Below are 21,078 nucleotides of genomic sequence, written 5' to 3'. Positions count from 1 at the left end.
TTGCCGCTATATAGCAACTCGTCTGCTGAGTTGAGAAAAATGCTCGCGTCATGTGCTTACAAAATGGATTACTCATTACTGTCCATGTTTAGAAGGACATTTATAAACACGTTATTTAACCGCACGGGTCCACGCATCGGCTCCGCCTTGCGGCCGGAACACATTACAACGCCGAGCCCTTTCGCTGCCAGTTAAACGTCATTGCCGCCACCTTCCTTATTTCTTTCAAACAGAGAGTTGCTCAGCTATGACTCGGCTCATTTCAAGGTGTTAAAACGGGCTATTGTCTCGCTTTGCCCAGATTCTGCGCTTCAAAAATCTTGCCCACATAAAATGCAGCAGAGTTTGAATTATCAGGTTTGCCGACATTTAACATAACGCTCCCCTGCTCCGGTTATTTCAATTGTCGCTGAAACCCTCGTGCAGAAACAAAAATGCTCCAAGAAAAGAACTTAACCCCTTTCTTTAAAGCCGGGGGTGGATCCTGTACACCAGCTCTCCCACAAAGTGGCTGGCAGGCACCATGTGCCCTTGGTGTTCTCAGACCCAACAAACTGTCTAAGCTTTGCCCTCGGATCTCTGGTTGTGCCGGTGGGATATGCAACAAGAAACATGAGATCGCCTACGTCAAATGCGTCATGGGTGTGGTTCACTGCATCCCCTGTAATATGGGGCTTCACACGTTAGCTAAACTGGCCGCTGTGTTAATCTATGGGAGCATGCCAGAAACGTAGAAAATTAATGCCAATATCGTGCGCCACCTTGCTTCGTGTGACAGCACGTGCAGGGCACGATTTGAGAAGATCACTATTCTTGGCAAGAGCGGCAAAGGTAGGCACCTTCCAGAGGCTTATAGAAAGCTGTCCGAGCGTTGTGTGAGACACGTCTGTACACGTATATCCTGACGAATGGGCTTTTTTAGATTCATTTTTTTGCTTGACTGATGTGCGCTGTTTGTGCCTTCTCTACGCACATGCTCCCCATTCCGTTATTATATATCCCCTGCACTACAGCATGAATAAGCAGTTAGTAGTAGCGCTCGTGAACGTCTTTTTGTGTCCCCTACTCAGTCCCTTGTCCGTTTCTTTGAGCTGCCTACTAAACAACAAACCCATTTCGACAGCGCCAGGATGGAGGCTCCTCTAGGAGCCCCGGTGAAAAGCTATCATACAGAAAATGATGAGAACCTAGCTACCGGCGCCGGGGTGCGCGTCCAATAGGCAGCTGCGCAACAACTGACGCCATGAACCACGAGCTTAGCCCTTTCTTTCCCACGTTTGAACCTGCAAGTCAAAGTCAGTCAATGCATGGTAACTGGTCAATGTCTAAGAAAAATTCTGAGGGCACCTAAGTCTGCTTACAAAAAGGATTGCGAAAGCATGTCTTTGATCTTGATTTTTTTTAGTCGTAACCTGAAATGGGGTATTTCGTCATTACTGATTACAACATACTGCATAACTTCGTCATTTGTGGTTACGTCACAATTTTAATACGCAAATTGGTTTCTTGATTTTGAAGAAAGCAAAGGGCGCAGTAGCTCTCTGATATGGACACCGTAAACGCGCCTTAAAGGGGCTTTGAAACACCTACCTACTAGAGCAAATAAACTCACTCAATGACTGCATTGTGTTGACATGAAAACCTGGGCCAAATAATTCACTCCTACAAGCAGCAGAGAACCCACAATCACGCACGAAAACGGGCGAGCCCTTTCAGGCGTCTTTTTCATGCTCGCTCCCTCTTCCGTCGCTCGCACCAGCGTATAGAGGTTCAGACGTGGCTATTGGTTAGATTCTTTCAGACGTATACGCAGCTACCATGGTTGTGGACAATAAGCCGCGTAGCTCCGATGTGTCAGGAAGCTGTGCCCCCGGATGTGAGGCCGGCGGAGCAGTGCCGACCTTGCAGCGTGCAAAAAGTGACAGGAGGAGAGGGAAAGGCACGAAGACGCTGAAATTCATATTTTGACTGCAATTAGCTCAGCTTCTACAGAGCTCATTAAAAAAATTCTTCCTGGATAATAACAAGTTCGCCGCCATTGAGCTGACGTGTCAGCAGTTAACGAACGCAATTACAGCAAATAACGCGGCAGTACAATCCGCAACAATCATGGCCGCTTCAGTAGCAGCACCAACTACAACAACAGTGAAGGGTCTCGTGACCTGGCACTGGAACTGTAACGGTTTCGCTAGTAAGAAGGCAGTCTTGCTGCAACACATAACACAAGTAGCACGCAAGCCCGACATCATCCTGGTACAAGAGACTCGCACTGATGCGGTATCGCTACCTGGTTATCGGGTATACGCCAAGTCTCCGAAGGTCACCGGTGGTAGAGGGATATGCACATTGGTTTGCAAGGGACTCACCTTCATTGAGCATGAGTTGCAAAACAGTAAAATTGAATACACTCTCATCGAGGTCGTTATGGGCAAGAAACAAAAGAACAGCACTTTTCTGCTCAACGTCTGCAGCAGCCCTTTACACAAGAAATCAAGACGCTCCTTCACATAGCAAGCACAGTGGCGGGGAATCACAGGCTCGTCGCCTGCGGGGACTTCAACGCGGCGCACCCGGCATGGGGATATAACAAGCAATTGGCCAAGGGGCGCGACCTGTTCCAAGACACAATAGACCTGGGCTTCACCCTCATCACAGACCCGACTGATCCTACGAGGATCGGGAACTCTGTGTACAGAGACACGACGCCGGACCTCACGTTTGTGAAGAACGACGAGAAGGGCAGTATCTCCTGGCACAACACGGGGTGTGAGCTCGGTAGCGACCACTTCATAGTAGAGGACATCATACCAGAGGAGATCAAGGCCTCGCAGGACACCAGAAAGCATAATTTTACGGATTGGGATGCCTTCCGTAGCCTATTACCAACGGAGGTGGAGAAAATCGAGAACATAGCAGAATGGTCAGCCCATATCGCGGGGAAGACCAAGGAGGCGACCAAGGTTATGGAAACGGATGAAAAGGTTGACAAGGTTTACAGCCGCCTGGCGCATTTAATCGCGGCAAAGCACTCTATCCTAAATAGATGGAAGAAGCAACGACTCCACTGGCGCCTCAGGAAGAAGGTGGCGGAGCTGAATCACGCCATCGAAGCCCATTGTCGGGTGCTCTGTACGCAACAGTGGAACGAAATCTGTAGCGCCGCAGACGGCCAAATGCATTGCGGTAGGACCTGGAACTTTTGCGGCATCTACTCGACGAGACTAAAACAAAATCCCACCAACGCGACCGCCTCGCAAAGATCATTTACAGATCAGTCAAAAAATACGGGCAACCCGAAGTAATCAGACGTATAGACAGCAATTACCTCCCAATTACACCCACGGATAGCCATCCCAAGTACAGCGGTCAAGCTAACGAGAAGCTGGACCGCGACATCAGCGTCGAGGAGCTTAGAGCGGCCCTGCACCAACTAAACAGCAGGTCAGCGGTCGGCCCAGATAACATCTCGAACAGAGCACTCAAGAACCGCAGCGATGTGGCGATCGAGAACCTCACCGGTTATTACAATAAGTGCTGCAGGGCGGGGTCACTGGCCCAGCAGTGGAAGACTGCCAAAGCAATCCTTATTCCCAAACCAGGCAGGCCACCGAACACGGACAACCTCCGGCCCATCTCGCTCACGTCCTGCGCGGGCAAGGTGTTGGAGCACGTCCTCATGTGTAGGTGGCAGGATTACCTGGAGGAGTCGGGACTTTATCCCACCACGATCATCGGGTTTCGCCGTTCCCTCAGCACCCAAGATGCGATGATTCTCTTGAAAAACGATATCATTGACGCTGATACCTGAACGAAAGATAAGGCTATCCTAGGGCTGGACCTGCAGAGCGCCTTCGACAAAGTGAAACACTCTGCGATCCTAGCCCAGGTGTCCACACTCAACATGGGCACAAGAACGTACAATTACATCAGGAACTTTCTGACGGGGCGGACTACCGAGCTCTACGCCGGAGATCTACGGCTCCAACCGAAAAGGCTCGGCAGTGTCGGGACCCCCCAGGGCTCGGTCATCTCCCCGTTGTTATTCAACCTCGTTATGATCGGGGTGGCCAAGCGACTCTCTCGAGTTGAGGGGGTCCGGCACACTATCTATGCCGATGACATCACGCTGTGGGTTCCGGGAGGCAGCGATGGTCACATTGAGACCACCCAGCAAGAAGCCGTCGACGCGATCGAAGACCAGCTGAACGGATCCGGATTGATCTGCTCACCGGCCAAGTCAGAACTCCTGGTGTTACCACCAAAGTACGTCAGACGTAACAAAAGCGAACCGAGGGATTACGAGGCCATCAAGATCGTCACGAGGAACGGTCAAGTGATCCCTGAGGTCGACAAAATCCGGGTGCTTGGCATGATTATAGACAAGCGACGGGGAAACGGCGAGACCATTTCCTGTCTTACAGCCAAGATTACCAACGCAATACGCCTCATCCGACGAGTCGCCAACCGCAAGGCCGGTATGAAAGAAGAAAGTTTGATTCGGCTTGTGCACTCCTTCGTAGTTAGCCACGTCACCTACGTTGCAGCCTTTCACAACTGGATGCAGTGTGAAAAGAATAAGATCAACGGCGTCATACGCCGAGCTTTTTCGAGTGTACGGACACCAACAAGCTCCTGAAACTCGGGGTCCACAATACCCTTGAGGAACTTGCGGAAGCGCAACAGACTGCCCAGCTGGAGCGGCTCTCTATGACCGACGCTGGTAGGCGTATACTTCATTACTTGGGCTTCACGCCCAGGTTGAAAAAAGCCACTAGTGACGTTCCTATTCCTGACGGGACCCGATGCCGGATTCGAGTAGACCTCATCCCGAGAAACATGAACCCTGAGTTTAATGAGGAGCGAAGAGCGGCGAGGGCCAAATTCCTCATCGACTTTCATGCCAAGGATGCGCACGCCAGGTTCGTGGATGCGGCTGAATACCAGGGAGACCACACGGCGTTCGTAGCTACTGTCAGCGATGCGTCATCAGGCGCCACGAGGGCAGCGGCAAGCTTACGGGTCCCAGAGGCATGTCAGGAGGAGGAGGTAGCCATTGCCTTGGCCATTGCCGACCCCGGATGCCAAACGGTGCTGTGTGATTCCCGAAGTGCAGTGCGGAATTATGCCAAGGGCAAAGTGTGCGGTGAGGCTGTGCGCGTTCTGTGTTCGACTGACCTACAACGGGAAGAAAGGTATGTCAGACTCAGGTGGTTCCCGGCGCATGCGGGCAACGATGCGTCGGAGAAGCACGCTAACCACAACGAGACGGCACATGCAGTGGCGCGAGTGCTAACCAACCGCGCCGCTGCAACCGACCGTCCAACGTGGTGTAGTGCCAAAGACCACATGACAACATTCAATGAACTTACGCAGTTTTACCGCCTCGCTCGAAGGACTTTCCCACCCCCACACCCGGGACTGAGCCGAGCGGAGGCGGTGCTGTTTAGACAACTACAAACTGGTTCTTTACCAACCCCGGTGTTAATGACTCATCTATACCCAAACTTATATGAAAGTGATGTGTGTCGCGTGTGCCAGCGGGAGAGGGCAACTCTGACGCACATCCTATGGGACTGCACAAAATTCCCCGACGAGGCTTCTAAAAGCATAACGATTCCGTCGCGACTCGCGGCTGCGGCGGAATGCTCTGACCGTGACGTACAAACCTGGGCCGTCCAGCAGGTCTCGGCGGCTCTTGAGCGACAAAGGCCTCAGATCCTCCGCTGAGTTGCCGCCTGGGCCCCCGTCACGGCGCCATTAGGTCATGATGCCATTAGGCCATGACGTAAATAAAGTTGTTCCTCCTCATCCTCCTCCTGGACAATACTCGTAAAGCGGCATGCCTTAACATCCCAGGCATACCACAACGTTGTCCAAGGTTCGACGGAACACCGTCTCGTCAGGGCGAAGCATGATTTATTGAAAAAGTCAAGGATGTCGTCCTCGAAGAAAGCGATATGCTCGTGTCCTTTGATGTATGTTCCCTGTTCACAAGTGTCCCGGTCAATCTTGCTGTGGAAACCTGCAAGGAGCTCATAAAAAGCGACCCCTCATTTCCCGATCGCACGCCGTTGAACGTCAGCGAGATCAGCGAATTGCTTCTTTTCTGCTTAGCCAATACGTATTTTTCTTACAACGGCACAGTGTACAAGCAGATCTTCGGAACCGCAATGGGAGCGTCCATTTCAGTCACGGCTGCCAACCTGACAATAGAGTCTATTGAACAGAAAGCCCTGAACTCGTTCACACATCGTCCAAAGGTGTTTCTGAGGTATGTTGATGACTGCTTTTGCATTTTAAACAAGCAGCACATTCACAGCTTCCTTGAACACCTGAATGCCGTAGAGCCATCCATAAATTTCAATTTGGAAGAGGAAGCGAACGGCATGATCCCGTTCTTGGATGTGCTCGTCAAACGTGATGCGCATCGGTTAGCCTTCAGCGTCTTCCGAAAAGCAACGCACACGGGGAGATACCTGGATTTTGATTCCGCTCATCCTACGGCTCACAAGAGTTCAGTGGTTGCGTCACTTGTCAACCGTGCTAAAAACATCTGTTCCGACCCGGTCAGCATTGGCAACGAGATGAAGCTTATACAGCACGATCTTGAGCGAAACGGCTACCCTAGAAATTTTACCAGCAAAGTCACCAAGAAAGCCACCTACACACGAGGAGCACAACAGCTGACAAAAAAAGATAAAACGTGCTGCGATTCCCTACGTGCGTCAGATCAGCGAGGCCCTTTCTAGGATTTTCCGTAAACACGAAGTGCACATTGCACACGTGCCAACTAGCAAACTGCGAGCCGATGTGGTCAACGTGAAGGACCCGCTACCACGTGCCAAGTTCCCTGGCGTTGTTTATAGGATCCCTTGCAGCGACTGCCCCTCCGTCTACATTGGGGAAACCGGGAACTTCCAGCGGCGCATGAAGGAGCACCAGGGCGACGTCAGAAACAAACGCGCAGCAAAAAATGCAGTTGCAGAGCACGTGCTGTCCACTGGCCACGAGATTGGCTGGGATGAGGTGGAAATCTTGGCGACGGAAAGAAACCTATCAGCAAGACTTCATCTAGAATCCCTAATCATCCAGACAACGGCCAACACGCTAAACAAGAATCAGGGCACGCTACATCCTATCTACGTGAAAAGATTGCAGAAGATTCTGAAGCGTATATAACCATTCCTTCTTCTGTGACAGCCTCATTGTGAACAAGGGCCCCGTATGGGACCCGAAACGTCATTTTTCATCTTTCGACTTGGTCAGTGACCCAATTTTCATTTGTGAATAAATCATACCACAACGTTATTAGAGCCCTTTTCAGAGCCCCTTTCAGAGAAGAGGTAAAGCCTCAAAAAGCATGCAATTTAAGGTTCAAATGTCATAAGTTCGAACTCCTGTCTCAAGCCAGCCTCCAACTTGACTAAAAAATGTAAGATATATTCAAAGAGAAAAGCTATGCCAACACCCGGAACGCTGTACGACAAACGAGAGAGCGAGAGAACTTTGACAATGCCTGCAGAATCGGTTAGGCTCCCTCCACGCAGGGAGGACAAGCTTTTACCGCGACGCGGCCGATACGTCAGTCTCGTGCGTTGTGCTCAAAATTTTGGTGCGAATGTAGTCGGGAATATTGCCACCACACTGGGGTCAACCAGTGACGACATCGCTCGGATTCATCTGCACCTGGATCAACTTAGAGCCTCATGCAGCCAATTAACTTTCACTGTGATGTATGAGGTCGCGTGAGAGGTGCTACTTCCTGTGGACGCATTTTGAGGACTGGCCTGCGGACACCCTCTGCGGACAACTTCCGGCGATGGCTTTTCGTTTGCATGAGACATATAATACTTTCGCAGTAACAAGTTCAACGATTTAACAAATAAATATATCCCAACTCCCAAGATATCCTCCATAACCAAAAACTTCGATTTACTAACTCCTTGAAAGAAACTAAAAGAAAGCTACTTTATCGAGGTGCTAAAAATAACAGGAACTCACTTGGATGGAAAATCTGTTATGAAGCATAAACATATCTTGCGAAGAGTTTGTTTTATGATTCAGAACTGTCAGATTTGCGGCGCACAAACTAAAGAAAGCTTCGGCAGGTACTCGCATTAATGACTCGCACGAAGCGATCGCTGTTACTAAATGTGCTGATGCTTTTAACTATACATTGGCAACCGTCTTCATAAAAAGAAACTGAATCTCTTGTTCCTTTTTTGTTATTGAATATTCAAGTACCATGCATTGTATGCCGACAGAATATCATCAATAATCCAGAAGACTAAACTATCCTTATTATTTGGCACTGTTGAAATTTAATCCAACATTTAGGAGCACAAAGACGCACGGCTGCATCATATTTGTGTTTGCTGTTCTCAAAGTCGCTCACTTCAGGAACCATGCCAGATGATTGCAAAGTGGAAAAGGTCGTTCCTGTCTACAAAACGGGGAAGAGAAATTATAAGTCATCGACCTATTTCACTAACAAGCTTGCTGTGCTTAAAGAAGAAAGACGGGATGGTTGGTGGTATGGGATCAGTGGCTGAAACATGCTTACTAACGGTAAAAAACACAATGGAGAGCGGAGAGGTGCCGACGGGACACACACGTCGCTATCTTTTCCATGTCTGTTGTGTTTTTTTTTGCGCTATTGACCATGTTTCAGCTAGTGATGCTTGCTATCCAGATCATGGAACAAGTCATCATTATAAGCCTTACCACGCCCACTGCAGAAAGCCCTCTCTCAAGTATCTCCGACTAAACCTCTCCTGTGCCAGCTGCGGCAACCGTACCCCCGCAAACTTCTTAATATCATCCAGTCAATTAACTTTCTCCCCCCTCCTGCTACATTAGCCATCTCTTGGAAACCCCTCCGTTACCCTTAAGGACCAGCAGTTATCTTGCCTTCGCATCACATGCCCTGACCAAGCAAATTTCTTCCTCCTGATTTCGACCAGGACATCAATAACACGCGTTTGTTCCCTCACCCACTCTGCCGGCTTCAAGTCTCTTAACGTTGCAGTTAATATTTTTCATTCCATAGCTCGCTTCTTTGCCTTTACCTCAATCCGAAGCCTTTTAAATAGCCTCCAAGTTTCTGCCCTCTATGTGAGTGTCGGTAAGATACAGCGATTGCATAATTTTCTTTTTAGGGTTATTGGTAGACTGCCATTCATGATCTGAGAGCACCTGCCATATGCGCTCCACCCCATTCTCATTATTCTTCTTATTTCGCTCTTGTAATCCCTATCAGCGGACATTACAACGCTCCTAGTAAATGTATTCCCTTACCACTTCCAGCACCTCGCTACCAATTGGGAGCAGCTATTCCCTTGCGAGACTGTTCAGTATTACTTTGGCTTTCTGCATGTTAATTTTTAGACTCGCAGCACTCCTCTGCCTGCCTACCTCATTTATCATGCTTTGCAGCTGATATCCTGAGTGACTTAGCAAAACAATGCTATCAGCGAATCGCAAACTTTTCAAGATATGATATGTGAGTCCTAAAGAGCGACAAAGGTGTAGCGCTAATGCATTCTTTTCGTCTGTCTTACGTGGAAAGCTTCCAAAACCTGCCGTGCCTTAGTTATGTTCACTAAGTTATTTTTACAAAACAACAGAAGTTTTTGGAAGCATTTCACATAAGAAAGAGAGGAAAAGAATGTGTTAGGGCTACATCTATGATCGTTTTTAAGACCGACTTATCATATATTTAATGGTTTGGTAGATTCTGCATGGCCTCGCTTTCTGCATATGCCTTGGTTTTCTTCATCATTGCTGGAGTCTCAGCAAATAAAGTTAGATGAAGTTAGCGTCTTTTCTGCGTCCTTCTACCGTTGTGTTCCTCTTTTTAGGAGCTATTATTCGCTGTCTCAAGCGTGCTGTTTCATTTGGACTGTATCGCGCACGAATGAAAGTAGATAGAGACCATTTCTGAAGCCCATTGTGCGAGGGACTGGAAATTTAACACTCCTAGTGAAAGGCTGCGGCGGAGATGGGTGATGGGGAGGGGGGGGGGGGAGAGAAGCATTTTGCCTGCATACCCAAACCATGTGAAAGGATTCGGCCTCCTCCCCACAGAATGAGCAGCGCCCGGCAAAAGAAGAGTCAAAGTGCTTGAGAACCGCCAGGCACAGCAGGGTGTTTGTAAAGAGCCTAAGGAGAGTTCGTTCGCCAGCTTTACCTAATCCTTTCAAAGGAGCCGTGTAGCGCCAGTTTTCGGCACGATAGTGCTCAGTAAGGTCTTTAAAGAAAGAAGAGGGCTGTGGTCTTGGTTAAGGTCCTCCCAAGGAACGCCTGGTGCCCGGTAAGTGAGTGCGCGGGCTGCCTCATGAACGGCTGCGTTGCCTGGCTTGCTTTGGTGGCCGGGGACCCAGATGATTGATCGCAGAGTTGGACCGCAGCCACGAGTACTGTGATGAAGACTTTGGTAAGCAAGTGGAGTGATCTAACTCAACTGAAAGTTACGACAGGCTCCGTGAGAGTCTGTGAAGATGATTTTAGAGTCGGGATGGGAGGCTGCGAGGGCGATCGCTACCTCCTCTGCATGAGTTGAGCTAGGCGCTCTGAACGAGAGGCCGTCCACCTGCTTTCCATCGTGCATGACTGCAGCCGTGTTCCATTCTCTCCTGGAGTGGTAGCGGCCTGCAACGTCGACGTAGAAGACGTGTTTCTTTGAGCCATAGTGGCGGTGCAGGGCATCCGCCCGCGCCTGGCGCCGGCCATTATAGTCCTCCTTGTTCATCTTAGCCGGAAGGGGTCAAACGTAGAGGGCGAGTCTCCACAGTTCGAGCCCTCGAACCCTTTCCATCGTATGGTGGTCATGTCTGATATGTAACCGGTCCCTATAGGTGTTCACCATCCCCAACGCGAGTAGTCGCGCGTTAAAAGTGGAGATCAGGAGGTCAAGGTCTGTCTTGAAAATTTTACGGAGTACAGCCTCCTAGCGATCTTCGTCATGTTTCTGTAAATGGAGGTAAGGAGTCGAGTACAGTACACGACTAGTTACGAAGCCATTGGCGAGCCGCACCGCATCCTTACTTCGCAACACTCCTCGCTTGTTGGAAACGCGGCGAACCATTCGCCGCACCTGGTCGCGACTTTGCGGTGTTTGGCAAGGGTCGTATCTGCCTTGCGATGCTGATTAATGAAGACATCGAGTATTCGCAGCTCCTACGCGTAATGGACGGGGCCGCTGGCGAGAGAGAGCTGAGCAGAGATATTGCATTACGGAGAAAGTCAAATAGGCACACATTCAGACTTGGACGGGGAGCACTGGAAGCCGCAGTACGTAGCATAGTTGTCTACTGTGCTCGCCGCTGCTTGCAGGCATTCCCCCAGCTCTTCTATGTTTCCCGTAGTTGCCCAGATAGTCATGTCATCGGCGTACAGGGCATGCTGAACACCGCCGACGCCCGCCAGCTGTGCCGGGAGGTGCATTATGGCCATATTAAAGGGAAGCGGGGAGAACACAGCGCCTTGTGGTGTGCCCCACGTTCCCATCTCAAACGCGCCGTAATCGGTCTCTTGTATGCGTATATAGGCCAAGCGGTCTGTTAAGAAATGTTTGACGCAGTTGAATGTACGAGGACCGCAGTTGGTCTCGCTAAGATGCTTTAATATGACGCCGTGTTTAACATTGTCAAACGCACCGTTCAGATCGAGTGATAGGAATATCTTGTCGTTGTGTGGGTGTTCTATTGGTTCAAAAACCTCGCGATGAAGCTGTAAAATTATGTCTTTTGCGGACTTATGAGGTCGGAAGCCGAACATGGTGTCGGCGAAAGTGTTATTGCTCTCGAGGTATTCCGAGAGGCAGTCACGGACAATCATTTCCATCAGTTTCCCTACGTATGAAGTGAAGGAGATGGGCAGGGGGTTGCCTGTGTTTACCGGTTTCCGCGCCTTAGACATACATAAATGTTGCCAATGATGTCTTCCAAATGGACGGAAACGAAATGTCCCCGGTCCAAATGGCGTTGATATATCCAAGTAGGGCTTCATATACAAGATCGGGGAGGTTTGCCAACAGTTTGCCTGTGACCGTATCCCTCCCGGACGCCATCCGCCTGCCCATTTTGGCAAGAGCCGCGCAAAGGTCGTGAAGTTGGAAACTCGGATTCAGTTCCGGATTATCGCTGCCTGCATATGAATAATCCTGCCCGCGAGGATCTTGATCCTGACTGAGGTTTTGTGAGCGTAGGACGTTCGCTAGCTGCTCTGTGTTTCCTTGAAAATTGTGTATCGCACGAGTGAGGTGTTTCTGGGTTTCTGAGCGTGTTTGTGTAGGGTGTATTGAGACTTCTAAAGAGGCGCCAAGTGTAGCGGCTCGACATCTGTCTTCCTGCGCTCTTGCATCTATCTACCCAGTTATTGCCAGTGAGCTGGGCAGCATACTCGGCAGGTTGCTGTGTGAGGTCAGAGATGCGAGCTCAGAGCTTACGATTGTGTTTCCGGCGCCACCATCGTTTAGTGAGGCTGCGGCGAGCTTCCCAGAAGTGCATCAGGTGGTTATTCACGTCTATTGCACGCTCCGTAAGCTGCATCTGCTTTTCGTGTTAACGGAGTGTTTGCATGAGTCTGTGTGCCCTAGTGAAGTCGTCTTGCCCCAAGAGAGAAGTTACTGGGATGGCCTGGCGGAAGGCATTACAGTCGGGAAGTTTGGCTTGTGCAAGGGGGCGGTGTAAGGGTCGACACGTGTCGGGTGGGCAGGGTCGTTTAGAAGAGTGATGCCCAGCGTAGATATAAGTTCCGCCAACTTACGACCACTCGGCTCTACCTTGCGATAGCCCCACATAGGACAGGGGGCGTTAAAATTGCCCACTATTATGAGAGGGTCGTGACACGCGATCCTTAGCGCTGCGCTAAAGATGTTAGAAAAACTGATGTTTCTGAGTTTCGGGGGGCAGTAGATATTAAGGATGGGTGCGGGGCTATCTGTTCGCCGTAGAGGGAGGACAGAGACTATCACCTACGAATATTCCGGATTTAGGTCGAGATTAACCTCCCGTGCTGTGTAGGCGTTATGGACTAGGAGACAGGGGAACAGGTCTCGTTCAAAAGTACTGTAGCCCGAGAGCTTGACGGCATCCCCGGTTTCTTGCAACGCAAGGACTGCGGCGGGGTGTTCGAGGTTGTGAATGTACGCCCTTAAGTTGGCGCGTTTGGTCCGGTCTTTGAAACCCCGAGAGCTCCACTGTACAAGAAAAAGAGCTCGCTGTCTTTGCGGGGGGCGGCGCTTTAAGGGGGTATGTTGGGAGGGGACCCAGCCATGTTGATTTGAAGGGAGATTGCCTTGGAGAGCCGGAGCAGGGTCCGTCACCTGGAGAGGGAGCGGTTCCGGCTCCTCCGAGAGTTCGGTTAGATCAATGGGTCGGTTCAATTTTGATGAGCGGTTCGCGTATTTGAGGAGTCCCATTCGGTGGAGAAGCCCAGGGTTTGACTCTAGCCACGTCTTAAGGTTGGCGATCACGGCGGCCGTAACTGTGACCGTGAATGCCTTGAGCAGGTTTTCTTGGATTTGGCCAAAATTGGATATCTGAGTCGTTAATAGGGCGAGAGCATTTTCGAGGACGGGGAAACGGACGTCAGAGGTAGAGGGTGTCGGGTCCGCCGACACTTCTTTCATCGGTTCCGGAGCTAACTGGGCAGTGGGCGAGGAGGATAGAGCCATTTCTAGCACGTGAATTTTGGTGTGGAGTTGAGCATTTTGTGCCCGGAGAGTCTCGAGCTCGCGGCGGAGATCGCCGACGTCAGAGCTAAGGGGAGGGGAAGGAGGAAGATTTGGTGTAGGAGAATTTACGGGACTATGGACCTCCTGCATGTTTGTAAACAAACAAGGTGGCGCTGCAGTCGCTAGCGAGCTCGTGGTAGGCAAAAGGTCGGGGAGTGGCGTCGCGGATAGATGTTGAGCGCGGGTTTTCAAGGCTTGTAGGCCCGTTTCCAGTTTCTGCGAATCATAGATATGGTCGATGCTTCCAACTTAGTAATTTGTCGAAGTACACGAGCTCGCGTTGGTCACGTGCGGCCTATAAAGAGAAATAGTTTGCCACTGTGTATTGTATATATGGTTAGTAGTAAACATGTAGAAAGCGTTCCTGCCATTTATTTATGCGCTAGGCATTGAATAAAACAAGTTTTGACACTCTGCACTAGCCGGAATCATTTTACTTCGGGACAGTAGTGAGGGGAAGTGCTGGCGTTGTTTCGTCGGAGCAGACATGCGCTCATCGTCTGCTGACATACGTACGTGTCGCGCTGCGCGAAAAGTGGGGACAGGGTCGTGTCCCTGATCTCCTGTCTCGCTTAGCGCTGTTTTCAGCCGCATGACTACGCACCAGCCAGTCCGACTTGTCCTCTTGTTAAGCTGGTCGATTTGGTGAAAATTTTTGATTTCTAGAATTATTTTCTTTCCTAGCCCTGAAGTCTAGTTTCGTTACGAAAAATTATAGCAAAATATTGAGTACAAATTTATAAATTACGCTTTTTAGAAGTGTGGTCGTCAAAAATTGTGAGGTAATTTCTTTGATTTCAGTGCCGCATTTCTTTGACCAAAGCGAAAGTGAAGATGCCATAAACGAGGGAATAAACTTTAAGGTTCGTTTTCTGACCCCTCACATTTTCTGCGACTGGATCACTCACCTTCGTAATTCGCATGAAAATCAAATGATTCAATTGGTCGCAAACTATTCCTGAGACGTTGAGGAGCGTAATAAATCTCTCGATTTTTTTTTCCCTACAGGTGCAGTATTGTGTTAGTTATTTTTTGTAAGAAACGTTTTCATGTAACTATGCATGCATAAGTACTGATCATATAGAAAAAGAACTAATCGCGTCATCATACAGAACAGGACTTTATGTACATGCTGGCATAAAAAAACTGCGCACTATCTACTCAATTATTTGAGACCTTGGGGGGACTTGACGACGGTGTTAATTATAATTGCCCAGAACTGCACCAGGTATAGCTATAAATAAAAGGAATGACTGAAACTAGCGTAGGAATTTCATATTTGCACCAAGTTTAGTTACATATCACATGCATGAATAACAAAAACACTTTTCATGCCGCGTCCCCTCTCAATCTCGCCACGTGTCTTTTAGTAGCGCGCCTGCGGCTGCTTCTTTTCAAACAAGCTTCGCGATCATGTATTACCTCATGAAACATGACACATGCATGATATAATGAAAAAGCATATGGCGTTTAGCACACTTAAGGTACGCGACCGCGCAAGATTGACACAACTTACCAGACTTCTTTCTACTCGAATGAAATAATTGTCGTCATATCAAGAAACAGTTTCAAGTAAATATTGAATGCCATAAAACGCGCCATTAAAACATGGTGTGCTATTAACAAAAAAACGCATTCCTTGGTGGCGAGTGAACCTGTCGGCGCCCCGTGCACCCCGGCTCAAGGTGATAAGTATGTGTGCAGCTACATATGTCTTTTTTTCCTTGAGCAATTATCAGCCTATACTATCCTGAAGTTCAGGTGAATGAACGCAGTAACTTGCATGCTATTAAGTGCATTGAGTGGGAGTGCCTATCGACTCCCAGACTTCGCGTTTTACTACCGTGGCCCAATGCCTGTTAGCCAGTTTCCGAATGCGGCATTTATGCGCGAGAAACCTATCGAGGCTAATTTACTATTTTTTTATGCTACTACACGGATCCAGCAGTGACGCAGCTGGTCAATATATGCTGCTTCTGCAGTGCACAGGCTTGAAGCAGCCGCCGGTAGCTGCGGCAGCTGCGGTAGGCACGGGCAAGCGGAACCTGTTTTGCCTACCATGCGAAAGTCGCTGCTAACATCAGCGCCACCGCATCTTCGTGACGTCGCGGGGTGAAGGAGGTCCATAGGGAGGCGGAGGAGGCCCATCTCGGCTGCCTACGTTGGGCTGTGATATCTTCTTTGGCGCGCCAATCGGAAAGCCCACGAGAGGCGGAAAATCCCCGTTTTTAAATGCAGGAGCACATGGATCACGTGAAGCGTTCTGATTAGTTGCTCGAGGAGACTTGGGGGCACGCCCGGGCAAGGCGCCCGCCGGTGGCGCTTGTCCGATTGTGCCTTGCACTATTTTATTGCTAGGAGGGGGACTCTCGGAGCGGTGCCAGGACCCGGGGCCACTGCAATCTGAGTTTGTTTTCTATGACCGACGGTGTTGCCCGGTTGATGCAGCCTTCAAAATTTGGCTGTGCAGTCTTGCGAGCACGTAAGTTGAGGCCACCGCAGACGATGCAGGAGGGATTGCACTCGTGGGACGCCATGTTGCCGTCTTCGAGGACTGCGACCGTTTTGCCGCAGTGCCCGCAGCAATTGTCTTGAGGATTCGGGCATAAGTCCACGCGGTGACCGATGGTGCCGCATCGGAAACACGCGGGAATAGTCCGCTTATATTAGCGCACCACAGTCACCACAATGTTATAGTGCACGTAACGCGGTACTCTACGCCCCACGAAGGTGAGCAGGGCAATCGTCGACTTCCCCAGCTTGCGGATTAAGGCTACCTCTCCTCCGCGCCACTGTACTTTAGATTTCAGTGTGGTAGAAGTTTACTGCTCATGGACCGTAGTAATCCCCCTGGAGACTTCACCGTCGACTTTCGAGTGGCCGAACATCGAAATGGAGCCATTGGAAGACTTAAGGATAAATTCGCGAGCAAGTGCGTTCGCCGGGTTGACGTCTTGAATGGTGGCGATGATGATATTCTGGTCCCAGATTGGCCAGATACTAAGCGTGTCCACCGAAGAGGCATTTACATAGGCTGAGAGCAAAGCACCAAGCTCACCATTCTGCAGAACCGTCTTCAGAGAGATCGTCCCTATGGGCTTGATGACGATCGTAAAACATCTTTGCGGACTCGAGGCATAGCGGGGGCCGTCATTTATTCGATACCACTGTTTGAAAGAGCGGAGGGTTGGAGCTTGCCATATTCGGATGCGCAGAAACAGCGGCACTCACGGAGGGTCCGTTGACCGCCAAGGTTTTCAGGCGTTGCTTGCGTTTACGAAGTGCCACCAACGAGAACAGACCTTCGTTCACTATCTCCTGCGTCGGAGTGGAAGTTTTAGGCGGAGACAGGGCGTCTGCGACGACTTCTGTCCATGCCATCATCTGGGGATCGTACTCGCGGCGAGCGGAGGCCGCCACGGCGTCCGTGATGAACGCTGGAGACTGGCCACTTGGCTTTAGGCCTATCTGGAGCTCCCGCAGGGTGAAGACATAAATGGGCCTTAAAGGCCAAAAAAATGGTCCACAGTGTCGAGAGCGGTATCTTCGAGTGCCGGGAGATGTTATCCGTCTAGCAGAAGCAAAATTTCCGCGGTCATATGGAATTCTTCGGTAACCAGGACGAAAATTGCCGGAGCCGAAATGAGGCGCATCCCCTCGATACGCGCGGAGGCGGATGATTCTCAAGCAACGGCGAGCGAAGCTAATGCAAGAACCAAGCCAGCAAGAACAGAACCACGAAGCTCTGTTCCAACATACTTAACCTACACCACCTTGCCTAGTTTTCGGCACTGCTGATGGGGAATTGTTCGCGCTGTCACAGGTTCGAATCCCGGACGACACCACAGGTACGGTAAGTTATTTTTTCTGCTCCACGCTCTGTTGAGCATACATCGGATACCGGGATTTCCTTCTCATGCCAGCGCACTAAGCCACTTTGTTTTGTGGCACTTAGTAGAGCAAAACGTTGGGCGAGTCGGTGCAGCGACATATCACGAAAACTGCGCAGATTAACGCAAGACGGGAGGGGGGAACACGAACATACACACGACTTGCAACTTTATTTTCAGAAACAATACACCGCCTTAAGAAGCAGAGAGGGTGCAAGCGTATAATATCCAGACGAACACGTGTGGGACAAAACAGCGAGCACATTGGTACAGCAAATATTGCATTAATAATAGGCACAAGCAAAGTCATATCAGAACTCGGCGGAATTGCCCAGAAACCAGGAAACCCAAAAGCGGGTTATGTATCACGAAGAAAATCAACTTCTTTTTGAGAAGCGCTTGCGATTCCTTACTGGCGCAGCCTTCCGTAGTAGTAATCTCGAGGGCCTCCACAAGTTCCAGGGGCAGCCTATCGGAAGCTCGCCCGATAACAACCGTAGAACGACGGAGAGGACGGCACTGCTGTTTCTTCTTATTGTTGCCTATGTATTGCTTGCATTGAAGGCAATGCAGTCACCAGTTCGAGTAACCATTTGATTGAACCCAGAGAATCGGCATGCCCTCTTAGTCTATCATTTAGACAGCGCCCTGTCTGGTCTATGTATGTACACAGGCCCAAAGCTGAGTGGAATCTCATACACGACACCAACAGTGCAAGGCACAGTGTGAGTTCGATGTTTGGTAACAGCATTTTTTTTGTAATTTTGCCCTTTTACCTTGGCACCTGCTGGTTATCGCGCATAGGTGGAACAATTTCTAGAGGGCTGTAAAAATATCAACTCCGAACGTAATAGCCACCTTTTTCACACCCTTTTGGGGGTGGCTAATAATTTCGAAGTTGGTGTATTCTTGTTTTTACAATCCGCTTGAATTTTTCCCGCCTGTGCGCCAAGACTAGAAGGTGCCAAGGTAAAAGGGCACGTGGCCGCAACAACCTGCTTGACAATTTTGGAATGTCCTGATTCGTAGCTTAGAAGTAGCTTGACCGAGCGTGGACAATATTCTCAACAGATATGTCCTTTGTGGAACAAGATCTTTATGTCCAGAAACTGAATACATATTTCTTTCTGTAATCCATACGAGGCCTCTTGAAGCACCTTCACGACTAGGTTTACCACAGCTACAGTTGGATCTTGAACGCGATCAACGTACCTCAAAATCTTCAACACCCAATCATCTGAATGAGCTTCTAGTTCTTTGTTCATTCTACCGAGGTAAATGTCGCTCAGAACCGGGGTCATTAGGAAGTCTATGCAAACACAGGACCGCTGTACATGGACCTTGTTCTTCCGGTCAACAAAGCTGGAATCCAGGTTAAACGATAGGCCCTCTAGAAAGTTCTCAATGGAAAGGCCACACCTCTGAATGAAGGCCTCCTCATCATTATCGAGGGTAATGCAATCCTTAACACACTTCATTAGAGGAGAACGAGGCAGGCAATAAAACAAGCTCTCTGCTTGCAGGCTAATCGCGGAGCATTGTGGTAGGGACTCTCCCGCAGGCAAGTGTACAACATGCATACAACTGGTTACCCTTAAGGGATCTACCAAGATCAGCGAAGACAGATGTTACTGGAGGTATCCAGAGACGACTTGTTGCCACGAGTCCTTATCGGACATTTTGGCTCGGAAGAGAATTTCCGCCTTATGGATCTTCGCCGTAAAGAACACACTCAGCTAGAGACTCATGGCATTCTTGACACTGGATCATAACCCTTCAAGGTTCATCCGTCGTAGGAATGCTACAGTTCTTCTTTTCAACGTAGAAGACTTCACTTTCACCTCTTTGAAGTTCTTCAGGATCGCCGCATGCGCCTTTTCCTCGAGTATTCCTTCTTCAACAACAATGAAATACCCCTCCTTCTACGATCAGACCGGGCAGAACACCTCACTGAGCAAATACCGCGCTAATGGCTTGACACTGTAACTGGAGCGCTGCCTGCGTTGCAGATTAGCTACGACAGCAGAGCACTTAGCCACGCATCTCGGCCATTCCTCCTGAGACGCAAGCCTCGATACCTGTCCCGCGAGTGCCAAAAATCCGCACAGTCGCGGATTTGGTTCCACGCAATACATCAGTCCTTTTTTGAGGTGCGTATGTATTGTTCAGGAGCCTCTTTCGTCCCAAGAGCAAAAACATTACCTTTGGATTCTGTCTTTCTTTTCCTGGAGGGAAGCGTCTGTCATACATTGCTCCATACGAACTCAGTAAGGCGATGCAGTGTTTTACACAATTTATTAAACACACGGTGCTGGTGTCTCTCTTCGCTCTGGGCAACGCACTGGACCCTCAGGCAATCGTTTTAAAACGTGGCGTGTCTCCACCACTCCGAGCAAAGAACGCTGCAAATCCTTTTGGAATGCATTGGCGAGGTTTGCATCCTGCCAGACCGGGTCTGAACATCCGGAGGGCAAAGGCTTTTTCTCGAGTACCACAACGCAGTTCTTGCTCTGCAGACGCTCACTGAAATTAGCACACGTAAAACACTGGGATTAAGGACGTTAGGGAGGTTGAATGTTTCACATGAAGAAGAGCCGAAACAACTAGTAATATACTTCTGTAGGACAGAAAGTTGGGCGAGAGGGTTCGAATGCATAATTCTACATAACGGAAGACAAGGCGAAAACAGCAAGGCGAGACAAACAGAGTGCTTACTAACAACTAGATGCTTTATTCGAAAAAGACTGCCTTTACAGGTTGAAAAGAAACGAAACCAAAAAGCGGACACTCCCTTAAGTAAAAAAACAATAAAAAGTTCTAAACGATACTCGCATGACAACGTCTGCAGGTGTCGCATCCCCTAAAGAACACCAAACAGCAAAACCACATGGTGAAAAGCGCACAAAATTGCCGTCCTCATCTCTCTGGCCTTGAGATCGCTGAACACAGAATCCCAATATCATTCTTGTGTAAGGTCACTGAAGCCTTTGCAACACTCGACGCATTAATATCTAAGCAACGAGAAAACAGTGACAGAGTGACTAAAATAAAAACGCAACCAACATGGCCATCACGGTCTTTACGGTAACAAGCATAGGAAATTTTCCGAAAGCACCTCTATATCACTGATTCTACGGTGAAGCCATGATTCCATTCCAAGAACCACCTTGGTCATATCGATTAGGCTGCAAAATTGATCTATGTTTATGCTTCTGCAGTTAACTACAAGAAAGGAGAATGAAGATTCCTGGGAAGTCTTTCTCTCAGCGAGCCCGAACAATCTGACCCCTTTGCTCATCAATCCTATACCTGACTTTATTTAGGTAGAGCACATCATATTTGAGAGCAGCTTTGTCGTTTTCCTGAAGATGCAGTCTAGCGTAGTCCCATAATATATTTCTTTTTTTTCTGACATATTCAGAGGAATCTTCAGAGGCAGCGATTTTCACC

At 49.3% G+C, this 21,078-nt stretch overlaps 1 pseudogene; it reads left to right on the top strand.

The window, feature by feature from the left end:
- The first annotated feature begins 1,849 nt into the window (after positions 1-1,849).
- Positions 1,850-8,767, top strand: LOC144109860 (uncharacterized; annotated as a pseudogene).
- The last annotated feature ends 12,311 nt before the right edge of the window (positions 8,768-21,078 follow it).

The sequence above is a fragment of the Amblyomma americanum genome, chromosome 11 (assembly GCF_052857255.1).
Source record: "Amblyomma americanum isolate KBUSLIRL-KWMA chromosome 11, ASM5285725v1, whole genome shotgun sequence".
NCBI lineage: Eukaryota > Metazoa > Arthropoda > Arachnida > Ixodida > Ixodidae > Amblyomma > Amblyomma americanum.
Note: the sequence above shows the minus strand (reverse complement) of the source record. Positions and strands in the feature narration are given on the sequence as shown.